Genomic DNA, 25,499 nt, shown 5'->3' on the forward strand with positions numbered 1-25,499 from the left:
ACCTATGACTATTCCAACTGAGGCTGTAAATCAGAATGACAGAGAAAAATAAATCTTCTAAACCAGATTTATTCCTTGGACCTTTTAAGACCTGCAAGTGTGTTCAAAGACTGACTTCAGATTTGGCACCATGCTCATTGTCTGCTGTATGGCAGTGATCCCTGCCCTTCTATATGTTCCAGACACATACACAATGTTTATAATGCATGCCAAAGCAATAGACAAGTTCTCCAGGCTCCATCACAACAAAAAGTTTCTGGGAAGACTGAGAAAATGTTGCAAGGATGGGCCCAAAACTTCGAAAAAAATGTAACACTCTCAATGACTCATAAGAATCTTGACCCAAAACTATTCAAAATGAAGAAGGAGCATTCAGCAAAGAACTAAGCACCTTGAGTCTCCATGATGAAAATACATGGGGGCCGAGTTCAGTCAGTGGAAGAAGTGCACAACACCCCAGACAAACTACCCACTCATCCTGTCAAGCACCCTCTATGTCCCCCACTAGTGACAGATTCTGTTGGTCTCACACTGGCCTCATCTGCCACCTCAAAACCCACAGAACTGGAGTGAAATCAAGTCACCCTCAACCCCAAAGGACTTTCCAATAAGAGTATACAGAAGACCTATAACCACTCAATGACATTAAATGGTTAACTATGTTAGATGATATGATTTAACACCAGAAATATGAGCACATAAACCAATTCTTAAGCAACACAGTAAGATTAAAATATCTGCTAACTTGTCCTGCCATACACCATATTTCTCCATAAGTTTTCACTAGTCAGTTTACACCTATCTGAATGAATTATCTGTACTATTGTTACATATCATATGTACATATTCAGACACATGAACTCTGTGACATATTTATATCATAACTATGATAAACAGCAATCTATGTATTTAATAAGGGATCGGGGCTGCAGTAGAATCAACTGCAGCCTTGCCTTATTGGGAAATATATTCCAGTGACTGGACTTTGCATCATGAGCATCACTGACCTGCTCCGGCCTAATGTCTCTGTTTAAGGTCACTCTCAATGTGCTGTAAATACAGAGCGAACAATGCTGATCAATGTTGATTACATCCATAATGTTAATGTCAAATGGCAGAAAATGACTCTCAGATATACGTATCTGTCCCAAAGGGTATGCTAATTGCCAGTTTCAAAGGAAAATTTGGATAAAATGATGTTGAAGCAGCTACCTTTGGACTCTTATATAGCAAATCCATTTTAATCAATATTTCTGTGTGAGCAAGTTTCAAATTCTTCGACAAAAGGACTTTCATATTTACTGAGCAGACCATCCATGCCCTCTGTATCAAATTTATCATGGCAGCTACATTTCCAGCTCTTTCCATTGACTTGGATAAAAAAAACACCATTCACCGAGCAGTTTGTGCAACTTTGCAAGTGGTTGGAGTGCCTGTAGGAGAGCATTTTGGAGATAGTGATCATAACTCTGTAAGTTTCAAAATTTTTATGGAAAAGTATAACAATGGACTGGAAATTAAGGTTCTGAATAGGGGGAAAGCCGACTTTATTACTGCAATTCAGGAGCTGGCAAAAATAGTCCAAGAGGAGGTATGTGAAGTTGTCTACATTTGACAATTGGGTGTCATTCAAAAATAACGAGAGTTCAGGGCCAATGTGTTCCCAAAAGGGTGAAGGATAAGGATAAGAAGTCTAAGGAACTCTGCACGTCAAGGGATATTGAGGTTGGATGGAGAAGAAAAGAAAGCATATGGAAGGTACAGAGAACTGACAACAGAGGAGGCCTGACAGAAGTATACAAAGTGTTGGGGAAGTAGTGAAAAAAGAAATGAAGAGGACAAAGAGGACACAAAGTATCACTGGTGGACAAAATTAAGGAAAATCCAAAGCAGTTTAAATATATTAATGAAAAAAGGTAACCAGAGAAAGAACACATTAGGAACCAAAGGAGCAATCTGTGCATGGAGCCAGAGCGTGAAGGTGAGATCTTGAACACTTCTCATGTGAATTCACTAAGGCGAAAGACGTTATAGTTGGAGAATTCAGGGAAGGGGTCAGTGAAATTCCAGAAAAAGTTATCATTAAAAAGGAGGTATTAGTAGGCTTAGTGGGCTCAAAGGTGGATAAATCCTTTGGGTCTGGAGATTCCATCCAGGCTCTAAGGATTTAAAAAGCATTGATTCGACCACAGGTGGAGCACTGTATACAGTTTTGGTCGCCACACCATTGGAAGGATGTGAAGACACTGAAGCGAATGTGGAAGAGCCTCACCAGGAAGTTGTCTGGGTTGGAGAGTTTCAACTTGAAGAGAGACTGGATTAAACTGACTTTGTTTTCCATGGAGCAGAAGAGGTTGAAGGGAACCTGAATGAGGTACATAAACTTATGAGGAACATTGATATGGTAGATAGTGAGAAACTTTCTCTGTAGCTGAGTTGTCCAATACCAGAAGGGCCTAAGGTAAGGAGGTTTAGAGGGGATCTGAAGAATATTTTGCCCAGAGGGTGGTTGGAATCTAGAATGCAATATCTGAGGGATGGTGGAGGCAGAGCTACTTACAACATTTAATAAGTATCTTGAATTGCAAAGACATAGAAGGCTATAGGCCAAGTGATGGAAAGTGGGATTATCATAGATGGGTAGTTGATAATCGGCATGGACATACTGGGCTGAAAGACCTGTTTCTGTTCTGTTTGACTCTAACACAAGAAAATACAGCCACATGCTCATCTTTGCACTACGCTGCTGCTGCAAAATGTCAAATTTCATGATATATGTCAGTGATAATAAACCTGATTCTGATTTGTTTTTGTTCCCATTTTTACCTAACTGTTTTTCTTGTTCTCTGACTGTGTTTGCAACAACGGAACAGTCAAGTGAAGCTACTTTATTCCCAAGTCATTTGTGAGTATACTTTTTATTTGCATGAACCTTACAGACCTATCAGGCATCTGATGGAACCTTCCGGCTTCCTCCCAGACATCATCCTACTTAGCAGTGCTTCTCATGCTCTCTTCCACTTAGACAGTTCTCAGCAGTCCCCGGGAAGCCTAAGAAGTGTTAAGTCTTACGTCTGCCATGCTTTATTTGCTGCATGAATCCTACTGAGAATGTGGTAAAAATACCATCAAGCACACACAGAATTCTATTTTCTGCACATCCTTCAACATAGAGATACCAGCAGTCACAACAGTCTGCTAAAAATTGAGTTGTTTTATACAGATTTTTTTTTCCTTCCATATCCCCATCTTGTGGCAGTGAAACAATCCGGGTTCAATTCCAGGCATCTTCTAGGGCTTTAATTAAGCAGGTTGTGCACCAGACTGTGAGAAAAGCAAAACAAGCTCTCCAGGGTGTAGGAAAGTCCTGTTGCTCTTCAGTTTACTTTACAGGCCACAACCGAAACCAAATTCATTTTATGCATCATGCTCTGTATATGTAACACCAGGGGAACTTGCAGCATTTCCTGCCATAATCCATTTACAAAACTTGCCATGATAGCAGCCCCGTCATAACATTGATACAGTAGGCAAGTTTGCAATCCCAGCGCTTGTTTAGTTTTCTCATTGATAGTTTCAGCATCACCTTGATCAGAGCAATGAACAAATCTTCAATATAGTTCTTTAACCTGCAGATTTTCTGTGTATAATCACACGAACTGTTACTTTTTTTTCTTGTTTAAAACTGCAGCCTTTGTCAAGAAGAGCAGTATGAAGCCATCCTTTTGTACTTTGAGTGATGTTACTTTTCACCTGACAAGCAGCAATTTGCAAATGCTTATTTAAATTTGCAAGGGTTTGTGAGATTGGAAGGCCCCTCAATCTTGCTGTAATACTTTGAAAACAAAAATGTGCCTAATTTCAAAATGTTTCCACACTTTAGGCTCATTATGCCCCCAGTATCCTCCACCTTTATCCAAGTGAAGTAGTAAATCAATAACATTTACAGCCAATATCTGTTTTGCTGCATGGCCAAATAATAAGAATTTGACAACTGTGAACTATGGATCCCATTTGTTTCTACTGTTTAAATAAAAATGCCACCTTTCAGAAAAATGTTTGTAGGCATCAGATTCTACATGTTTCTAAAGCCCTTTCCTTTTATCTTTTTCAGGACCCTATTCCATTTGCAGTGAATGTGGGGTTTTGGAAGCATTGGCAAATTATCTGGGGTTGACTTCATGGAGAGAGCTTCCTATTAAAAATGAGCTAGTCCAATGTTTCAGCAATTTCCTCTGTGGAACTAGTGAAACTTATGATCCTGCGGCTCACTCTAGTCAGAACCCATGGGCTCTGGTCATTGGTGCATAAGCCCCAACCCTGGAAGCTTCAAATGAGACCGAGCATAATACCTCATGGCACCTGTTAAATTGTATCATTGTCTAAATGAGGAAATGCAAAGCTGTCTGCAATGCCTGCTCTGTGACGAGCACTGATGACCACTGGACTGACCACTGCCTTATCCGCTCTGTGATCTCCATGTACTTGCTCCCTAAACATCAGAGTGAACAGACGCAGGAAGTTCAATGTCAAAACTCTCAAAGACCTCACAAAGCTGCCTCTCTTCAGACAGTGTCTCCCAGCTGTCCAAACTGTGCAAGCTGATGTAGAACCCAGTCTGTTTGGTGAAAATGACTGAGATCAAGAAAGTAAACAGCAAGTAATGTAAGGCAATCCTGGATTGTAAGTTCCATCATTCTTCAATCAATTCCCCGATGCAGACAAGCGAGATCTTTGGATTCTTTACTGAATCCACTAGGGGACCTTAGTGATGCCAATAATGTGATCTTCTACACGAGGGGACATAATTTTAAGGTGATTGGAGGAAGGTATAAGGGGGATGTCAGGGGTAAGTTTTTTACACAGAGACTGGTGGATGCGTGGAACGCACTGCCGGCAGAGGTTGTGGGGGCAGATACATTAGGGACATTTAAGAGACTCTTAGATAGACACATGAATGATAGAAAAATAGGGGGCTATGTGGGAGGGAAGGGTTAGATAGATCTTAGAGCAGGATAAAATGTCGGCACAACATTGTGGGCCGAAGGGCCTGTACTGTGCTATAATGTTCTATGTTCTATGTTCATGGTTGTCTGCCACAAGAGAGGTCATCACTAGGATTCTCCTTAACTGTCTCCTCCAAGTGGATGAAGAGCTGCTCCGCAAATCCCAGTGTGGATTTCTAGAAGTACAGTGGACATGAGCTTCTCCATGCAACAACTCCAATGCACCAATCACTATACATGGCCTTTTTTTTAACCACACTAAAGTACCCATCAACTGGAAGGGACTATGGAGTACTTCTTCAAATTTGCCAACCCACAGAAATTTATCTCTATTTTATAATAGCGCAGATATGGTAGTGTAGCGGTTAGCATAACACTATTACAGTGCCAGCGACCCAGATTCAATTCCGTCCGCTGTCTGTAAGGAGTTTGTACGTTCTTCCCGTCCCTGCATGGGTTTCCTCAGGGTGCTCCGGTTTCCTCCCACATTCTGAAGGCGTACAGGTTAGGAAGTTGTGGGCATGCTATGTTGACGCCGGAAGTGTGGCAAAACTTGCAGGCTGCCCCCAGAACACTCTAAGCAAAAGATGCATTTCACTGTGTGTTTCTATGTATATGTGACTAATAAAGATCTTATCTTATTTGCATCATGTTGGCATGCAAGCTATGATCCAGAGCAGTGGATCTACAAGGAACAAGTTTTAAGGATTCAGGGACTCGGGGCAGCACAGTGGCACAGCTAGCTCCAGTGACCAGGTTCAGTCCTGACCTCTGCTGCTGTCTGTGTGGAGTTTGTCCTTTCTCTCTTTGGGTTTCCTCTTGATGGTCTGGTTTCCTCCCAGATCCCACAGATGTGTGGGTTGGACATAGCAAATTGTCCCAGATGTGTAGGTGAGTGGTAGAATCTGAGGGAAGTTAATCAGAATGTGGGTGGAAATAAATGGGTCCATGTAGAATTGATATAAATGAGTGCCTGATAGTCAATGTGGATTTGGTGGGCTGGAGTGCTTCTTTACTGTATGACTATGAGTTCAAAACCTCCTTGAAAAAAAAATCTACATCACAATAACTCCTGGGAATCTCTAACCCATGACTGCTTAAAGTGCAAATGGAGCATTCAGGATGGTACTGAGAATCACAAGTCTATATATTGGGAGCACACAGAAGCAACAGAGAGAGTGTAGCACCTCGCAAACTATCCACCCAATTTACCCTATCAGTCACCATCGACAGAAAAGTCTGTGGTTCTCACATTGGCCTCGTCAGCCACCTCAGAGCCTAGAAACTTGGAGTGGAAGCAGGACTGCCTGAGAAGAGAACCTCAGTGCTATTGCATTGTATTATTACTGGGTTCTAATAAGCTCCAATTCAGTTTCTCACATTTCACTGTGCCCCATTCTTCTTACAGGAGATGGAGAAATGGAGATATTATCTAATCACCTGTATCTCCATAAAATCAAACCAACACATCTTAATGCGGCACAATATTATCATGCTGGGTGAATGACTCAAGCTAATTATATAGATAGATAAATAAGATAGATTCCTTTATTAGTCACACATACATCGAAACACACAGTGAAATGCATCTTTTGCGTAGTGTTCTGGGGGCAGCCCACAGGTGTCACCATGCTTCTGGCGCCAACATAGCATGCCCACAACTTCCTAACCCGTGCATCTTTGGAATGTGGGAGGAAACCGGAGCACCCAGAGGAAACCCATGCAGAAACGGCGAGGACGTACAAACGCCTTACAGACAGTGGCCGGAATTGAACCCGGGTCGCTGGCTCTGTAATTGCGTTATGTTAACCACTACACTACCATGCCTGCCCATAAGATTATTAATCTTAGATGGCAAGCATGTCCATCCCAAACCAAAAGCCATTTTGCCGGTCTTAATATCAGCCTGCAGTTCATTCCCTAGTGTCTCACTCCCCCACTCATTTCTCATTGGCCCCATGGAGAATCAAACTACACATGGGACAGTTGTGCTGAATAACAACATACATCAAAATTGAACCAAACCAAACTGGTCAACACTGAGACAGCACAAAACCCAAGCATTACTTTAGAGAAACCAGTCACTTTGGTGCACTGCCTGCAGCTTCAATAACATTAGCGAACTGCAGATCCATTATATTTAGGAGCTATTGCAACTGGTTGGAGACATAAGCAAATGGATGAATGTTGGATGTTTGATTGGTGATTGCCCTCAATAGAGCCACTAGTTAGGTTCCCCATGGGGTCTAACATATCTCCATGTTGAGGCAGTGGAGCTTTGATCTCTACAAAACCAAATGCCTCGAGATTAGAATTGTAGGAATGCTGAGTCCCATTCTGTGTGCCACACTTTAGGGAAGATGTGTAGGTTTTAGAGGGTGTGTGGAAGAGATTTACTGAAATGATTCCAGGGATGTGGAACTCTAGTGATGTGTAGAGACTGGAGAAGCTGAAGTTGAAATAGAGAAGGTTGTGGGGGATCTGATAGAGGCATTTCAAACCATGAAAGGTTTGGACAGAGAAGGCAGGGAGAAATTGTTCCCATGGGCAAAGGTCAAAAACTAAGGGACAAATAATGAAGGTGATTGGTTAAAGAACCAAAAGTGTCATGAATAAAACCTATGTTACGGGTGAGTGGTTAATTTCTAGAATGCACTGTTGGGAGAGGGCACGGGGAGTGGGGCTAGAGGGAAGAGATCCAATTGTAGCATTCAGAAAGGAGCTAGTATGTGAAAGGAAAGAATTTGCAGGGCTATGAAGTGAGCGTGATAGAATGGGACTAGATGGATTGTTTATATGTGGAGCCAGAACGAGAATTGATGGACCAAATAGGTTCCTTGCATGCTATAACCATCATGTGATCCAAAAAGTGGAGGAGAACAAAAGTCTCAAAAGTCAGATCAACCAGCGTAACACAAGCTAAACACAAAAAACAAACTACTGCAGGAACTCAGCAGGTCTAGCAGCATCTGTGGAGGTGAAGGGGTGCAGGGTCACAGCCCACTGAGATCCCCCAGCAGTTTGTTTATTGTTCCAGACTCCAGCATCTCTTGTGTCTCCCTAACATAAACCAGTTCTGCTTGTTTCTGTGCCCAAAGTGATGAGCGGTGCTGATGTTCAGAAATGAAACAGTTTGTTATTTCAGGATCCATATATCAGCGTCAATGCTAAGCTGAGATAAGGTGGGACAGATCCTTGAACATTAGGCCAACAACATATGTTTGCAGATACCACGTCAATCATTGCCGTCACTTGGAGTGAGGGAATATTTTCTTATATTCGCCAGTGATACAGGCACTGAATCTGTGGGCTCCAATGTTGAATGGACAAGCTCGTTTATTCCCTCTGCACAACCCCTTCCATTTTACATATCTTTCACATGGAGTAGTTAAGTTTCAGGCTGTGGAAGTGATCCTGGTGGGTACTGAATTACCTTTACTTAGTTGAATGACACAGGAGATTAACAATTGGCCTCATCCCTCCGCAACAAGGAGAAAACCAACACTGATTTCCATTAGTAATCATTGTCTTGTGACACTTTCCAGGCTCTGTAAGGAAATGGTTACATTCTTTATATTACTTTTGGCTTTCAAATGGACTTATGTTAACAACATTCAGTTTGTAAAAAGGATTCCGGGCAGACACTGCTTAAGCTGTGAGGGAGGAGCCAAAAGATTATTCCTGATAGCTCAAGCTTTGAAAATGCACCTGCCACAGATCTGGAAAATTAGGAAGTGAACCAATTTATCAATAATTATTCTTGTTAAAACTGGCTTCAGCAAGTTGGATGAGGTAGTTACTGAAAACATGAGGGTCTGCACTTAGCTAGAGAGAAACATATATAAACAAGGGTGTTAGAATATACATTTCAAAACTCAGCAAGTGTAAGTCTGCTGTTCCAAATGTGTGCTGTGGAGAAAATACCAGATGTATCTCACATATATAGGTATTAATAATGGCTGGCTGCTACTATTGGTAGTATTAGTTGTCAAATATGCTTTATTCCCAATACATAGTTATGAATCCTATAATGATGTGGAATAATTTCCAGAGTTTTAAAGGACATCCATAGCCTAACAGTTCTATATGTGTGGTCTGTGAAGAAGAGAATGGTCTTGGCAATAATTCCTCTCGTGTTTTAAACAGACTCCTAACACTCACTATCTTGGCATTTGCACAAAGGATGACCACTTGGTTAGGTGCCAGAGAGACAATTTGAAACCATTATTAATGTATCACATGACAACCAAGATGGTGGAAGATGAATTAGATTAACTCCTTTTTGCAGCAGGTCCTATCTATCTGTAGGTTAAATGGATGGGAAATCAGCTGGATTCTGTTATGGATCCATAAACATCCATGTTTAATTTACCTCCATATGTTACACCCCTCAATGTTGATTCAATGCCAAGCTCCAAGTGGAGTGGGGGAGAAAATGACCAGACTGAAAAACTAACAGGAGAAAGTAAATCTCATCCGTAAGAATATTAATTTATTTGACTTGTCATTGGTGTCTGACAGTGTCTAAGTAACATCAACTGAGCATCCAAAACTTGCTGCAGAGACATGCCGATCTGGTAAAGAGTATTAAGCAAGTCACAGCAAGGAGGCTTTGTTCTGGAAGTTACTTCATAAGACAGTCCGAGCAGCCATCCGAGCTTTTATGTTGAAAATGCCCAGGTGGTTGTTTATTCCCCAGTCCTTCACCATGTAGTGATTTTAGTTAATGGTCCCGCCTCACCTATTTTAAAAAATTACTGTTGAAATAAAATATAGACTGATAAAGAACTTTAAAAAAAGGAAAATAAGTTTATGATTTATGCTTTCCATCTTTTGGACCAGCATTTACTTTTTGGACTAGTGAGGCACTTTGAGAATTAAACTGACTTTACTTTAAACATAACGATGCTAACATTGACATTATTGTCTCATTCAATTCATGAAGGTCAACAGTTTTAGTGCTGTTGCATTTTCAGTAAGTTGTTTATAGCTTGGTAGTTCCTCAGTATGAGGTTCTGATATATCAAGGCTTTGAATAAAACAAACATTGTTTGGAGAGCTGTCGTTAATGTGGAAATGAAATAAAATACCCTCTGTAAAACGCTCTCAGGCTGCAACATGCTTCTTTTATAACTCCCTAAGTAAGCAACACAGGGAGTCACGACCATACGTCATAAAGTACAAATATAAACAACTCAGCAACTTATCATTTTAAAGCACTAGTGCGGTTGGAATTAATTTTAGTTTGCAAACAAGTGTATCCCCTTTACAAACAGTTGCTTCAGCCCATAAAAAATAAGAAGCGAATTTGATATTAGAACCATAGAACCATTGAACACTACAGCACCGAAAACAAGCCATTTGACCCTTCTAGTCTGTGCCGAAACGTTATTCCGCTAGTCCCCCTTACTTGCACCCAGTCCATAACCTTCCAGACCTCTCCCATCCATGTATCTATCCAATTTATTCTTAAAACTTAAGAGTGAGCCCACATTTACTACATCAGATGGCAGCCCATTCCACACTCCTACCACTCTCTGAGTGAAGAAGTTCCCTCTAATGTTCCCCCTAAACCTTTCCCCTTTCACCCTAAAGCCATGTCCTCTCGTACTTATCTCTCCTAATCTAGTTGGAAAGAGCCTACTTGCGTTAACTCGGTCTATGCCCCTCATAATTTTGTAAACCTCTATCAAATCTCCCCTCATTCTTCTACTCTCCAAGGAATAAAGTCCTAACCTGTTCAATCTTTCCCTGTAACTCAACTACTGAAGACCTGGCAACATTCTAGTAAATCTCCTCTGCACTCTTTCAATCTTACTGATATCCTTCCTATAGTTCGGTGACCAGAACTGCATACAGTACTCCAAATTTGGCCTCACCAATGACTTATACAACCTCACCAATAACATCCCAACTCCTATACTCAATGCTTTGATTTATGAATGCCAGGATGCCAAAAGCCTTTTTTACAACCCTGTCTGCCTGTGATGTCACTTTCAGGGAATTATGTATCTGAACTCCCAGATCCCTTTGTTCCTCCGCACTCAGTGCCCTACCATTTACTGTGTATGTCCTACCTTGATTTGTCCTTCCAAAATGCAACACCTCACACTTGTCTGCATTAAATTCCATCTGCCATTTTCTGGCCTATTTTTCCAGTTGGTTCAGATCCCTCTGCAAGCTTTGAAAGCCTTCCTCGCTGTCCACTACGCCTCCAATCTTAGCATCATCAGCAAACTTGCTGATCCAATTTACCACATTATCATCTGGATCATTGATATAGACAACAAACAACAATGGCCCCAGCACAGATCCCTGAGGCACACCACTAGTCACAGGCCTCCAGTCTGAGAAACAATCATCCACTACCACTCTCTGTCTTCTCCCACACAGCCAATCGAATCCAGTTTACAACCTTTCCATGGATACTTAGTGTCTGAACCTTCTGAACTAACCTCCCATGTGGGACCTTGTCAAAGGCCTTACTAAAGTCCATGCAGACAACATCCACAGCCTTTCCTTCATCTACTTTCTTGGTAGCCTCCTCGAAAAACTCTACAAGATTCGTTAAACACGGTCTACCACGCACAAAGCCATGCTGACTATCCTTAATCAGCCCTTGGTTGTCCAAATACTTGTATATCCAATCTCTCAGAACACCTTCTAATAATTTACCTACTACTGATGTCAGGCTCATCGGCCTGTAATTACCTGGTTTACTTTTAGAGCCTTTTTTAATATTATGGTGTAGCGGTTGCTACCGCGGAATAAAACAAGACTCTACTCGGAGGATTGCCAAACAGAACTGGTTTATTTTCCCGCCTTGTGCGGGCCCTTTAAGGGAGAAAAACTCCCGCCCAAAAAAACCGGCAATGACGTAAGTCCTACGTCATCAGGACTTTCCCGCGCGCGGGTTCTCCCCGTCGCTCGGAAAGACGAGGCCCGCCGCCATCTTGGGCCTCGTCACTCCGACACCGCGCGACCCGACTGCCGAGCCGGTTCACCCGACTAGACGGTGAGTCGCCACAATGGCAATATTTCCAATGTTAAAAGGTCTAAAAAGCAGAAAGAGGAATTTCCTGTTGAACTGCAGTCCCTGTGGTGAAATATCTGCATATTTACATATCCAGATGATATTCCATTAATTTTCAGATAGAATGCTATTGGTAAGAACATAAGAAAAAGGAGAAGGGGCAGGCCATCTATCCTTTCATTAATATCATAGTTGATCATCAGGATCAATGTTATTTCCCAGCACATTACGAACACTAATCGAGAGAACTTGGATCCAACTTGGCTTGGAAATAGAAAACAGTGGATTATAGTAAAGGGTTGCTTTTGTGATTGGTGTACCACTGGGATCAGTGCTTCGACACTTACTATTTGTCATATGTGTTAACAATTTGGATGTGAACATAGGAGGCATGATTAGTAAGTTTGTAGATGGTACAAAAATTGGTGGTGTTGTCGATATTGAGGAGGAAAATTTTAAGTTACAGAACAATACTTTACTCTGTGACACTTTATTCTGCATTCTGTATTGTTTTACTTTGTACCTCAATTCACTGTGTAATGAATTGACCTGTATGAACGGTATGCAAGACAAGTTTTTCACTATATTTTAGTACATGTAACAATAATAAACCAATTCCAATTGTACTACCTCAATGCAGTATGTAATGAATTGATCTGTATGGACGGTATGCAAGACAACTTTTTCACTGTACCTCGGTACAACTGACAATAATAAACCAGTTCCAATATTGATCAGCGGGTCAATTGGGTGAGCAATGGCAGATGGAATTTAATCCCAATAATTGTGATGTGATACATTGAGAGGTTGTATAAAGGTAGGTCATACACCATGAATGATATGGCTCTACAGAGTATTGAGGAACAGAGGGACCATGGTATGCAAGTCTGTAGATTCCTAAAGGTGGCAGTACAAGTAGATAAGCTCGCGGAGAAGGTATACAGAATGCTGGCCATTAGCTAGGGCACGGAGGTGCAGCAGTTAGCGTAACGCTATTACAGTGCCAGCGACCCGGGTTCAATTCCGGCCACTGTCTGTAAGGAGTTTGCATGTTCTCCCCGTGTCTGTGTAGGTTTCCTCCAGGTGCTCTGGCTTCCTCCCACGTTCCAAAGACGTACAGGTTAGGAAGCTGTGGGCATGCTATGTTGGTGCCGGAACCGTGGCGACACTTGCGGGCTGCCCCCAGAACACTCTACACAAAGGATGCATTTCACCGTGTATTTCAATGTACATGTGACTAATAAAGATATCTTATCTTCTGATCCAATCTTCTGATCCAATAGAATATAAGAGCATGGAGGTCATGGTACAACTTTATAGAAGTTTTGTTAGGCCACAGCTGAGGTATTATGTGCAATTCCAGTCACTACATTGCAAGAAGGAAATAAATGCACTGGAGATGGTGTAGAGGAGATTTACTAGGAAGTTGCTTGGGATTGAACATTTCAGTTATGAGGAGAGACTGCAAAGGCTGGGTCTGTTTCCTTGCAGTGGAGGAGGCTGAGGGGGGTCTAGATAGAGGTATGCACAATTATGAGGAGCATCGATATGTTGGATAGTGAGAAACCTTTCCCCATAACAGAGACATCCAAAACCATTGGGCATAGGTTTAAGGTGAAGAGTTAGAGAGGATCTGAGGGAATTTTTTTTCACCCAGAGGTTGCAATCTGGAACACACTGCTTGAAAAGGTAGTGGAGGCAGGAACTCTCAAAACATTTAAAAAATATATGAAGAAGCACTTGAATTACCAAAGTATAGGTGGCTACTGATCAAGTGCCCAGAAATGGGATTAGTATAGATGGGTACTTGATGGTCAACATGGACATGGTGAGCCAAAGTTTCTGCGCTGTATTTCTCTATGACTAACCCCCTCTGGTAGATTTTAGTTTTAGAACGGCCCAGAATATTTAGTCAGCAGCATGCCATTCTTATTCTTGGCCTTTGTCAGATCACATCATTGTCTCCTTCCCTGCTGTGGTCTTTAGACCGAGCACACTATTTTAAATGGAGCACCACGACGGTGCTCCTTCTGATGCAGATTCTTTAATGGATTCACCCGTCTAATTAGTGCGGAATTTCCACAAAACTTGTCCTGAATTGGTCTAACCTAGCACAGGTTCAGTGCATTGTTTCCCTCAGTAATTGCTAATTAGTTTATTATTGTCACATGTACCAAAATACAGTGAAAGACCTCGATTTTGTATGCGCACCATGCAGATCATTTCAAAACACATTGAGGTAGTACAAAGGGAAAAGCAATAACAGAATGCAGAATATAGTGTTACAGTTACAGAGAAAGTGCAGTGCAGGTAGACAATTAAGGTGCAAGGGCCACGCTGCAGCAGATTGAGAGATCAAGAATTCAGAAGTACAGTGGAACTGCTGCAGGTTCACATTCATTACCAGACACCACATCAGAGAACAGCAGCAAGAAGCAGCTGACAGCTTTGGGATTCCGTGTTCATCAGGGAGTGCCGTATTTGACAGCAGTTACCGGCAGTTCACTGCAGATTTGTAGGTGTTTCAAGGTACATTTAGACCTTGTTTGAAGTGTTTTTTTTAATCTTTGTAGTTGATTTTTAATAGATTGGGGATTTATTTCTGTTTCTAAATGCCAGAAATATTCAGGAACATTCTCATTGCTTTGACAGTTTTGACTGGCTAGGTCAAGGGGTCTGTCAAGGCTTTTTTTTCAAGAAGTTTCATCGTGGAATTTGTTCTGGCCCTATGTGGTGGGATTCGTATGCGGCAAGTTTGCACACAAGTACAGCAGAGAATAAAAACGGCAAATGAAATGTAAGCTTTCATCGCAAGACAGATGGAGTACAAAAGCATAGAACTATATAGACATTGGTAAGACCAGTCCTAGAATATAGTGTACACCTTTGGTCTCCTTATCTAGGAAAAGATATACGCAGCATAATCAAAGACACCACCCACCCAGGTCATTCTTTCTTCTCTCCTCTCCCATCAGACAGAAGATACAGGAGCCTGAGGGCACATACCACCAGGCTCAAGGACAGCTTCTATCCCACTGTGACAGGACTATTGAACGGTTCCCTTATACAATGAGATGGACTCTTGACCTCACAATCAACCCTGTTTGACCTTGCACCTTATTGTCTACCTGCAATGCACTTCCCTGTAGCTCTGACACTTTACTCTGTATTCTGTTATTGTTTTTACCCTGTACTACCTTAATGCACTGTGTAATGAATTGATCTGTACAAATGGTATACAAGACAAGTTTTTCACTGTACCTCAGTACAAGTGACAATAGTAAACCAATACCAATACCAATAATTCCTGGGATGAAGTTATTCCCTCATGAGGAAAAATTGCATGGGCTAGACCTATCTCCACAGATGTTGCCTGACCTGCTGAGTATTTCCAGTTATTAAGATTCTGGGAGAATTTGATAAAATGTTTCCCTCTTGACAGAATTCAAGAGCTAGGCAGTTATGGTTCCAGAATAAGGGTGAACCCATTTCAAAAGGAGGTAAGGAGATATTTCTTCACTCAGACATTGTGAATGTTTGGAATGCTCTACTCCAAAGAGCTGTGCAGGCGATGTCATTAAATATATTCAAGGCCAAGATAGTCAGATTTTTAAGGAGTCAAGATCTGTGAGGGACAGACAGGAAGTGAAGTTGAGGCCAAGATCAGAAAGATCAGATCAGCCGCGATCCTCTTCAATAGGGCAGCAGGTAGCCTGCTCCAAGTTGGAATGTTTATATGTCCCTGCCACATCTGAGCATGGAGCTGTCACTTTGCACCAAGAATTGAGAAAATAACAGGTCCTAGCAGTTAATAAGCACCCAGGGCTTGCTGATAACAACAAATTTTGGATTAATTAAGAAAAATGATGTCTAAACCCAGAAATATCCTTCTCTTTCTTTCTCTCAAACTTCACCTGAAGGTTGGTGGAAACTTTAGTACAACATGTAAGAAATACTTGTGCAGATTTTTTTACTGTGGCAATAGCAATCCATGAGGAGAACTTCACAGCTATTACTAAAATAGCTATGAAATCAAATTCCCATCTCATCGTATGGATAGTCTTCAATCTCAACTATTCACTGTTTCTCCTTCCACGGATGCTGCCTGACATGCTGAGTGTTTTCAGCATTTTCTGTTTTTATTGCAGATTTCCAAAATCTGCAGTTTTATTTTCATGTTTGAAGCTACCTATGTCATTATCTTCTACAACTCTGTTTTGAACTGCAGTTTTTATTTATCGTCATTCCTTCCCAAATTTTATTGGTTGAAATGACTTTTTTTTAAGAAAGGAATATCCTTGCTTGCAAAGAAGAACAAAATTTCTGGTACTTTAACTTGAACTTGAACAGTAGCAGAGCTGTCTGCATTTAGTACTTTGTGATGTGCATTGGCAAATCTCTAGGTTAGACCTGGTCCTGAATCAACCAGTCTATTTACTGAAGTTGAGAGAAACAGCCATGAGAAACTAGAGTAAGTTCTAATTAATTTACAATTTTTTAAACATTCATTAAGTTTAATTAGATGCTTTTAAGTGTTTCTTTTTTTATGTAAAATTATTTTTACGGATCTGTAATAGTTTTGAAAGTTGATGAATATTTCTGAATGTAGAAACAATTCCAGAAGCATTCAACCTTTTTGGAAAGATTTGATAACTGCCTTAAACCAAGATGTGTGCCTTAGATTTCCCCTTTTTCCCCCACCTCTTCCACCCTTCTCCCTACTCAAAGCCATAACACAGGCTCAAGCTGTCCTAACTTGATATCACAATCATGCTTTATATGGTATGCAGACTATAAGCAAGTGGAGATCAATTCAGTTTCAGTGTTGTTTTAATCAGTACATGTGGTGAAACAATGATCAGTCAGACACCTGGAGCTGGGACAAATCAAGTTGATGACAAGCCATGATGTAGTGAAGCTAGCAGAGATCAGTTTGAAGTGTTGCACCAGAAATTAAATCAATTGGTTATAGAGTCATGAAGCCACACTGCACTGAAACGGGCCTTTTGACCCATTGAGTCTATGATGACCATCAAGTTTATTCTCAGCACAATTTCATCAACTCCCCCCAAGATTCTACCACTCAGCTGCTCACAGGGGAAAAGTTACATTGATCAATTAACCTACCAACCTGCATGTCTTCAGGATATGGAAAGAAACCGGAGCACCTGGAGGAAAACCACATGGTCACAGGGAGAATGCGCAAGTTTCACACAGACAGCACCGGAGATCGGGAATGAGCCCACATTACTTTAGCACTAAGGCAGCGGCTTTACTAGCTGCACCACTGTATTGCCCTAGTGGTCTCTTAAGTCAAACAATAGGCCACCTGGAACCTTCCAATACAAAATGGAAGTGGCAATTTTCAGTATTTTCAATTCACCAGGTAGACATAGATTAACCTTTAAATTTAAATTATTGTTTCCAACAACTTCTTGTTTTGTGTTATTCCAACACACAAGTACATATCAATTTTATTCTACATTTTCTCTTCTTCAACTTTTATAGCCCAAAAATCACTCTTCATGTAGCCTCAACATAATTTAAAAGTTATTTGACTGTGGAACAAAGTGCAACAACTATGCACACACACATTCAGCTCGGTAGTGTAGCGTTTAGCGTAACACTATTACACCGCCAGCGACCCGGGGTTCAATTCCGGCCACTGTCTGTAAGGAGTTTGTACGTTCTCCCCATGTCTGCGTGGGTTTCGTCCGGGTGCTCCGGTTTCCTCCCACATTCCAAAGGCGTACGGGATAGGAAGTTGTGGGCATGCTATGTTGGCACCGGAAGCGTGGCAACACTTGCGGGCTGCCCTCAGAACACCCTACACAAAAAGATGTATTTCATTGTGTGTTTCGATGTACATTTGACCAATAAAGAAATCTTATTCCAGCAAAGGTCCCTCAAATCCATGAAAGAATAAGAAACTTGTATGCTGAGCTGAGTTACGTCACCCCTCCAGATCAATGTCATTGATTTCAGCACAGACGAAGGGGTTTTCAACATTACTAGTCAGTATCACATCAGTTATTAACTAAGCAAAGAGTAATTCAACATTATGCAAACATCTCTCTCCACAGTCCCCATTATTTGTGAGGTCAGACACAAAAAACTATTAACTGTGAATAAAAAGCCTAAGATCACAAACAATAAGTTTCCCTTCCCCACGTTGGACCATTTTTACAAAACTCTCCAGATAAAGACAACATTTATGTTAAAAAATACTATTTACTAATATTTTGTGCACAAGACATCCATACTACCAATGTAAAATACAGCTCTCATCACTGATATTCATTGAAATATTTATCCAATTCAAATACAATGCTAATGATAAGAACAGATCAGTAGCTAACCTGCATTTTGACACAAAAATAGAGCATTTTGACTGATTCTGTTGATTTTCCCTTTCATGCAGTAATCATTAAATACTGATGTGTTCCCCACTTTCAGAGTAGCCAACATGGGATAAACATTAGGAATGAAGTTTATGATAATGAGTGTGATAAGCTATAAACATCTTTGAACATGTTAAGCTACGTTTATTTTTTAGAGTTTAGGAACATCTAATTATATTATGTTTTGTTTTGTGTGCCTAAAGAGGCGTGCTAAAGCTGCGCTGTGCAAAGCTCCCCTGGCAAATTTTTGCAAGGCTCAACGGACCAAATTCTAATAACATATAATCTCAGGCACTATGCACAATAGAAAAGGATTTACAGATGTAAATATACCGAAAGCCCTTACCTCGACTAGTTTAACAATTGCAGAGGTAGCACAGGATGTCTGGAAGGTCATGTATTGTTGAGAGTGTGAGTATAGAGCCAAAACTGGGGAGCAGAGCAGGGAGGATTGAACTTGGAGTCAAGGTTATTCAAGGATGAAGTGTCATCGGAGCAAGGGACATCAGCAGATTAGGACAATTAGTCATGACATTGAGTGATGTGGAATTGCAGTTGGTCCAAGGGGCTTAAGGTTCAATTGTGTCAGGATCCAAAGGGATGAGGTACATATTAGACGTGTAATTGAGGATCTAAAGGACAAGAACAGTAAAATAGATGTGGTATGTGGGAGTAAACACATGGAAGAAGATTGACCTTTTGGAGTATCGATGGCAGACTAGGTAAAGTTGAATGCCAAAGCAATCTTCAACTTTCCAGTTACAGCCTGCTTCAGAGAGAATTGACTGTACTGATTTAAATGCCTCTACTGTATAAAGGAATTTTGGACAAGATGAGCATTACGTGCCATTAGCTGTCACCCAATGTACAAGTGTTTTGCACAGAAATTTTGCAGTACATGGAAAATTTTCCAGCACTACTTCTTTTAAACCAAATTCACATCTCATTTGGAATATCTGGGATATGGCAGGGCTGTACTTTTCACCAATGCCTTTTGTTGTGCTTGAATACATCATCTCACTCAAGGATCTACAACAGAAATTCAAAGGCAGACAATATTATTGAAAAAGATCTTCTCAATTGGTCTAATCCAACAATTGCCAATCTTCAGGAAATGGTTCCTTTTACTAAGATTATAATTAAAGGTACTGAATAGCTGGCTGTAAAATCATTTCTAGGAGCATAATACTTTTCAAACATCTGTTTGTGTGCAAGTTAACAGAGCTAGCCAAATTCGCTGATGTAATCACCTGAAAGTGTTGCCTAATGAGTCAGAGTTTGATACCAGCAGCCAGCTGACCAAAGAGCTTTGTTAACATTTGTAAAAGTGTGGGTATGTGGCATATTCGTGGTTTTTCAAAACGTAAGCCCTAAAGCCTCTTACAAAATACTTTTGAGCAGTGCTAAGTTAATGTTCTTTGAAATGGATTACAGAAGTAGGATTACATTCATAAAATGTCTAAGTTACAGCTATTGAAGTATAGTACATGATAACCATTTTATGCAGGCTGAATTGGTGTCAGTGTATATTAGAGACCTACAAGCAGTCTGGCTATATGCTTTCAGGACCTGGACTACCTACATCAGGAACCTAAAGGCACTGGAAAGATACCACTAATGCTCTCTCTGCAAATCCTCCAAATTTACTGGAAGGATGAGTGAACCAACATCAGTATCTCTTCCAGTACAACATCCACAGCTTTGATGCTGTAGTTACAAATAGCCAGTTATATTTGACATGCCTAATACTGCTGCAACAATGAAAGAATATGGGTCTCAAACAGAAGAGCAGACCTTAATAGAAAGAAGCAGACCTCTTCAAACCCTGCATTGTTTTTGGGAAACAATGATCAGTTCTTCTCAGATGCTATGATGAACCAGATCTCTCACTATTTTAAGGGTGACCTCTTCCATTATTTTTGGAGAGAAGTAGGATGCATACTCCCATGCCACCATTATACTCTACACGTAAGGTCAATTAAAGCCACTTGTTATTTCCAAAAGCAGTTCCAGTTGAGAACTGTTGCTGTAGGAGCCCCAACCATGTTGGGAAATCATCCAGGTAAGTTCAAAATTCATGTCTGACTCCCAAAATTATGTACAGTTAAGGTCCAGAACCAAACTATAGACCCGAGTATCATGCCATTCACACACACAATATCTTACGTCATTTTGCATGAAAATCGTTCCCCAGCACTCCAGATGTACCATTTTAGCATGGGTTTTTTATGTGATCCATACCTATATTCTAATTAATATAATTTAATCATTACCTTTCATAATTATATCTTATTGAAACAAGTGAATCTTACAGAGGATACTGAAGTACCAGAACATTTGTAGATTTTCTTTATAATTCTGATATACAACTTTTGTAGGACAAAAATTTAAATTCTACTGATTTAATTTGGAGTTTTTCCAACACTTCTATTTTCCTACAAGGATTAACATGATTTATATTGCCTGACTAAACTGTAGAGATTGTTCCTTTTGCATGCATTTAGATGCAAGACGTAATCTTAAAATGTGGGTTGTGTTTATATTTTAGGAAGTCATTAGCAGATTATATTCCTGTAAATAAACAACTTACAGGATATTATATTAAAAATAAAAGGAGAATAATCAGTGTAAATTGGATCCAAAGGAAATGACTGGAAGAAAGCCATCTACATGTGAAAGCAGCTAATAAATTAAGTTTATAAATTATTCACAGCTAACCATAGAATTTTGGAGACAAAGTCTTTTAAAAATTAAGTAAGAGCCCCTGGCAGAAAAACTCAAAAGAGGTTTTTTGAGCTGCCAAAAAGAAGAATGCACCAATCACAGCATAATGAATTTCAGTTGCACAGCTGTCTGTGAAAGGAGGCCCATATAACTCAAAAGCAAATCAGTGACAAATCACACTGTCACTTGTTTCAGCTCAAGCTGTCCTGCTGATGAGCCTGCTGTTTTTATTGTCTCCTGAGGCTAGGGATACAGAGAACATGAGGAAGAAATGCTCAGGGGAATATAACACAGGCTGTGCTCAGCATCTTTCTCAAGATTTGCAGCATTGTGTTTCTCATTCCGTGAAGGTTGGGAAAACTAAGCACTGGAAGAAAAGTATAATTCTCAGTTGAATATTTGCTATTTCTAACATGTATAATGATTTACTATGTATCTAAAAATGGTCTCATGAAGATTTGAATTATCTAATGTTGTAAAACAGGTACAAGCATAGATAGATTACTTACCTTATCAATTTTGATCTTTGCTTTGCAAGAATAGACTGTGCATATGCCAGACACATGTGGTTCAGTTATATGCAAGAAAAGTCTTTACTTGAATACCATAAATCAAAGGCACCTAACTCTATTCCTTATCTAACTTCCTGGATACAATCTTCTTTTACAAGCATTTTTTAAAACTTTTTATAAATAGATGTTCTTCCAGAGAAATATTTGGGAATACATTTCAATCTAATCATGATTTTGAGAAGTAAAATTTTAAAAGACTTAACGATAATATTCAAGCAATGCAGGTAAGGAAAGGTATGTAGCCACTTATGGATTTTATTTGGCACAATTTAGCTGAAGCAAAAGCCTTCTGAGCAGCCACTTTTCGTTTCACTTGAAACAATAAATGGTTCCAAAAAGGTGAAAAGAACCTTTCCCTCTTTTTGTGAAGCATTCTTCCATGTATTAGGAGAATAAAATGAGGAAATAAGGCATGATTAAGGAGCATCTACCATATTAATCATAAGATAAGGTTCTCTGTAGTTTCACAGCTGGTCAGAAGTGCTGCCTACAGCTTAGCTAGCTCTGGTATGAAAAAAGACCAACAAATCTCACATCAAACCTATTAGCAGCAATAGTGTTGAATAAATGTGGCAATTTCTTTTAGTTCAAGGGCATCTTGGAGGAGAAAGAGGGATTTCCCAGGTCATATTGTGAAGGATGAGGTATGTGTTTGGTACTATGTTAGGACAGAGATAAAGTGTTTTGAGAATGGGTTGTACATGAACTTTTGACAGGCCAAATGAGCTTTTCTGGAGCTACCAATGACTGTTATCAATAACTGGTCTTGGAGGTTAGAATAACAAACGAGATTTTAAAAAAGCATAAAGGGGAAGGCCAAGGAAAGAATCCACAGAGCAAGCAAACTCAATTAAATCATGCTGAAAGAAGATTTACTACAGGATCATGGAAGCAGCTTTGTGGCCATCATCAGTGAAAATGATAACAGCTGAAAAATCTGAATGAAAAATAAATGAGCTGAGAAAGCATTTTTAAGATGCCTAAATTCGATTGTTTCTGGGAATTAAACAATTTTCTTAAAATTATTTAAACTTTAGGAAGTCATGAACTAACATTTGGAGGCATTAAACTCGTAAGTTCTTTAAGTGCAGAATTAACTCACCTAATCATCAGTCATGACTGCTGTCAACTTTGGATATAGTAGCTGCAAGAAACCTGGTAATAAATCTGTACGCATCTCCCTTCTATTGTCTGAGGAAAGTATGTACTGAATCAATGGTATGCAGAAATAATGGTGTGGAAAGATCTTCATAATTGTACAGAGGCACCATTAAGAACTTGGTGGCCCTCTAAATAAGTGCGATAGAGAGGCACAAGGAAAACCATGGCTTAATATTTACTGTGTGAAAAAACAGGTAAATTGTATTTCTATTTAATAACATGGAAAACTGAATTTAAATTGTTATGCAATGAATTGACAACCAACTGTTCTATTGAGATTCTGAGCTAGAGGACGCAATATAATTATAGGTAAATAGAATTTTGAAGAGTTTATATGTATTTACAAAATTATATAAAAGGAAATTGTTAAAGAGGCAGTTCGTCAGTTATTGCTCACTGAGAATGTTCTAAGATTTTATGAGAGATAAGTTCTATTCTCAAGGATCACCCTTGGAAATACAGGATATGTAACAATTAGTTAAAAAGAGTTTTGTAGAAACAGCATACCGGAACAAGGTATCTGGAACTAAAAAATTACCAATTATAAACACTGCACAAATCCCCAGAATTTGGAACTTAAGAACATAAGAACATTTAAAAAACTGGCATAGGCCATTCAGCCCATAATACCTATCCCACCATTTACTTTGATCATGAGTGATCTTTTATTTCAGCTTCATTTTCCTGCACTAACCACATATCCATCAACACCCATAATATCCAAAAACCTGTTGATCCCGTCTTGCATATATGCAACAACTGACCCTCTGCTGCCCTTTTGGTAGAGAATTCCAAAGATTCATTAACTTCTAGGTAAAGAAATTTCTTCTCAGCTCGACCACGTACTTTCAGACTGTAGCCACCTCAGCAATAGGGAACATTCATTCTACATCTGCTCCGTCAAGAATAATGTACGTTTTAGTGAGATAGCCTCTCATCCTAAATTCAGTCTGTTTAATCTCTCCTCATGAAACAGTAATCCCATCCCAGGGATCAATCTTTGTTGCTCTCCTGTTGCAAGTATACCCTCAGTTAAGAAGGGACTCCAGACATGTACACAATATTCCAGGTGCACTCTCACCTGGAGTCTATGTGATCGCAGGAATTCATTACAACGTTAATAATCATAGCTTTCTCTGAATTTGGTTTGACCTTGCTAGAAGAGTTAAACTGTGTCCACTAAAGTTTTACCTTGTGAATTAAGGGTCCAGGTGCTCTGCCAGGAATCTCTGCCTGTGGCTTCCCTCTGCCAGCAACTACCTTGTACAGATGTAGAGGGCTAACCTGGATGACGACGGTGCCTTGTGCATCAATGTCAGGAAACACCCCCGAGGGTCTTTGACAGCCGGCAATGCTGGGAATGAGGTTTTACCATCTGCAATAACTGTTATTGATTTGAATAGTTTTTAAATAGCTCTTTATATTTGTGACATTATTATATTTCCTAAAACTGAAGTAAGTAGTTTGGAATGTGGAAAGTTGTTACCTTTAAACACATAAATAAACATAAATAATGTAATACTTTAAAGTAAAGCAATATTTTTACCAATACTTCCCCGTTAGCTTTTAATATTTGGCCCCTACATTCCCTGCTGAAATCAACGGGGTTTTTAGCTCCTGTAGCATCTCAGACCTTATACAAGGTCCCAACAGGTGATTACCCAGAGTAATGCTTAACTTTGTTCAGTAAGGTTGACTCTGCTGCTGGATTCCAGGAGGAGTCCGACAGTGGAGTCAAATGGCAGATTTGCCTGTCTGAAAGTGTCAGCAAGTCCCAGACTTCCTTGTTTCACAGTGCATGGAAGTCCAGTTCCTGATTCATTTTCAATAGATGAGATAACCAATTGAATCAGAAGACATAGATGACTATGGGTAAATGGGATTAGTATACTCGTTGGTCAGCATGGATATGGTAGGACAAAGTTTCCGCACTATGTGACTTTACAATTCTATGAGATGAAACTTAATGATTCCAACTGGAAACTTTGGCAATAGTCAGCTCAATCCAGGTAATATGTGGGCCAGGAAGGAGGTGATTAGGAATTTAGTGGGTTTAAACTTGAGGGAGTAGTGAATAGACTTACGTGCAAGATGGGTGCACGCTGGGCCAGTGACATAGGACAGAAACTACGAAAAGGAGGAAGTTAGGGTAAGTTTAGCTTGATGTTCCAGAGAGGGGAGCAAAGCATCAGAGGCACCTGAATAATTCTCTCAATTTTATCTACAAAAGAAATTCATTAGCTCCACATAATTGCTGTTGGAGAGCAGTGTTGGGTAGACCAGAAGAGAGATTTTAAGGCATTTTGTGGTGGAGATGAGACGCTGGGGATTGCCTTTGCATTCCAGAAGATCCTGGAATAGTGAATGGTTGTAGCAGTAGAGGGTAATGCTCAATGGTGCTTTATGTGGTCCAGCCAGATCTAAAACGCCTGTTTGCTGCAAATTTTCATGTCTACAATTCCTTGTACTTAAGGGAGTGGCCATTAGGCCTGTTCCAGGAGGAATGAACATTGGGAGAGAGATTAATGGTTTTAACAGGAACGGGTTTATCAAAGGTGAAAACAAGGCTATTTTGAACAGATTGATATTTGCAAAATTGTCA

This window comes from Pristis pectinata, chromosome 7, assembly GCF_009764475.1.
Source record: "Pristis pectinata isolate sPriPec2 chromosome 7, sPriPec2.1.pri, whole genome shotgun sequence".
NCBI lineage: Eukaryota > Metazoa > Chordata > Chondrichthyes > Rhinopristiformes > Pristidae > Pristis > Pristis pectinata.